Below are 2,693 nucleotides of genomic sequence, written 5' to 3' on the forward strand. Positions count from 1 at the left end.
TTTTGGTATTCATTAAGCACTTACTATGTACCAAGCACTGTTCTAAGTGCTGCGGTAGATACAAGGTAATTAAGTTGGACACAGTCTCTGACCCACAAGAAGCTCACACTCTTAATCCCCATTTTACAGATGAGGCTCAGAGAAGTGAAATGACTTCCCCAAGGTCACAGGGCCGACAGGTGGCAGAGCTGGGATTAGAATCCATGTCCTCTGACTTCCAAGCCCTTGCCCTTTCCACAAGGCCACTCTGCTTCTACAACCATTTTCCCTGTCACAAACTTGTAACCTTGGTATCTTCCTGACTCATCTCACTCATTCAACCCCTCATAGTCAATCTGTTACAAAATTCTGTCAGTTCTACCTTCCTAACATTGCTAAAACTGCCCTTTCCTCTCCAATCAAACTGCTACCATGTTAATCCAAGCACCTATTCTATTCCGCCTGGATTACTGCATCGGTCTCCTCGCTGACCTCTCCGCTTTCTGTCTCTCCCCACTTCAGTCCATACCTCACTCTGCTGCCTGGATCATTTTTCTATAAAACCATTCTGTTCATGTTTGCCCACTCCTCAAGAACCTCCGGGCTAGTTTGCCCATCCAACTTTACATCCAACAGAAACTCTTTTACCATAGGCTTTAAAGCACTCAATCACCTTGTCCCCTTCTATCTTACCTCCTTGATTTTCTTAATCAATCAATCAATCAGTGGTATTTGAGTGCTTACTAAGTGTAGAACATTCTACTAAGAACCTGGGAGAGTATAAGAGAATTAGCAGACATGTTTCCCTGTCCATAATGAGCTTAAACTAATCCTGACTTGTTCCCTTTGCTTTTCTCTGTTGCCAGCCTCACAGCACTTATGTACATATCTGTAATGTATTTGTTTGTATTGATGTCTGTCTCTCCAACTCTAGACTGTAAGCTCATTGCGGGCAGGGAATGTGCCCATTTATTGTTGTTGTGTACTCTCCCAAGCACTTAGTACAGTGCAATGCATACAGGAAGCACTCAGTAAATACTGTTGAATGAATAAATAACCCAACCCACACACTTCACTCCTCTATTGCCAGCCTACTCACTGTACCTCGATGTCATCTATTTCTCTGCCAACTCCTCACCCTTGTCCTGCCTCTCATCTGGAATTCCCTCCTTCTTTAATAATAATAATAATAATGTTGGTATTTGTTAAGAGCTTACTATGTGTCAAGCACTATGTGCCAAGCACTGTTGTAAGCGCTGACGTAGATACAAGGGAATCAGGTTGTAATAATAATTTTGGTATTTGTTAAGCACTTACTAAGTGCCAAGCACTGTTCTAAGCACTGGGTAGATACAAGGTAATTAGGTTGTCCCATGTGGGGCTCATAGTCTTAATTCCTATTTTCCAGATGAGGTAGCTGAGGCATAGAGAAGTGAAGTGACTTGTCCAAAGTCACACAGCTGATAAGTGGGAGAGCCAGGATTAGAACCCACGACCTCTGACTCCCAAGCCCGTGCTCTTTCCACTGAGCCACGCTGCTTCTGAACCCATGACCTCTGATTCCCAAACCCGTGCTTTTTCTCCTTATGTATCCATTGCCAATTCCCTCTCTCCCTTTTTATTTTGAGACTATGAGCTTCCGAAGGGAAAGGGACTGTGTCTAACTCCCACCTATACAATCTTTCCCAGCACACTGTAAGTGCTAAATAAAGACTATTACTACCACTACACTACTGCAGATATTCTTCTACTTCAAAACTGGGCCTAGAAGCCAGTGATCTTCGGGCATTTGGGGTTCGCCCAACCCTCAACCCCACAGCATTTATATACATAGCTTTAAATTATATATTATAAATCATTTATTCATATTGATGTCTCCCCATCTAGACTGTAAGATCATTGTAGGCAGAGAATATGTCTACCTGCGGCACTGTACTCTCCCAAGCACTCAGTACAGTGTTCCACACATAAAAGTGCCCAATAAATACTGTAGATGACAATGTCAATGACGATGATTCACAGAGCCATGCTCCAACAATGAGATTCTTCTCATATAAAGTCACCCTGGTTTTAATTGTTATTTAAGTAACTGATCTATTAGGAAACACACTCATTTCATGTTATACAGCATTCATTTGGCCATCTCTACTATCTATGATCACCTCTCAGGGTTGCACCTGTAGAGTTTCACGTACTCTACCAGTCTCTACTACAGGAGGGAGAGTCAAGGAGAGGCCTACCCATTCCATTCCTAGCTTGGGCAGTGGCTAGTGAGTGGAAGGCAATCTGCTACAAGTTGAAACTCACCTGTGCTGGGCAGCAGCGGCATGGGAGAGTTGAGGGCAGAGACTCAGGTTTACTGCATGGAAGGAGGCAATGATAAACCTCTTTGGGAATTTTACCAAGAACACTCTATGAATCCACTACCAGAATGACTGCAGGTGGAGGTGGGGCGTTCCGAGAGAGATGTGTCCATGGCATCGCTAAGGGTTGGACACGACTTGACAGCATAAGACAAAACCAACTACCTATGATAAGCCAGTTACATTCCCACATTAGTGTGACAGTCACTGTATTACTGCTAATATTCACTGCATGTCTAAATCATTATGACTATACAGTTGACTTCTTTACCATATTATATGGAAAGGGACTTGAGTCCAGATTCAGTGTAACCTAAGCACCCCTGATGGGTACTCAATAAATAACGAACT

At 43.1% G+C, this 2,693-nt stretch overlaps 1 non-coding gene across 1 annotated transcript; it reads left to right on the forward strand.

The window, feature by feature from the left end:
• The first annotated feature begins 2,138 nt into the window (after positions 1-2,138).
• LOC114817399 lies at positions 2,139-2,276 on the forward strand. Its single transcript, XR_003765255.1, has one exon. It is a non-coding gene; the product is annotated as a small nucleolar RNA SNORA7 (small nucleolar RNA).
• Positions 2,277-2,693: the final 417 nt, after the last annotated feature.

The sequence above is a fragment of the Ornithorhynchus anatinus genome, chromosome 1 (genome assembly GCF_004115215.2).
Source record: "Ornithorhynchus anatinus isolate Pmale09 chromosome 1, mOrnAna1.pri.v4, whole genome shotgun sequence".
Taxonomy (NCBI): Eukaryota; Metazoa; Chordata; class Mammalia; order Monotremata; family Ornithorhynchidae; genus Ornithorhynchus; species Ornithorhynchus anatinus.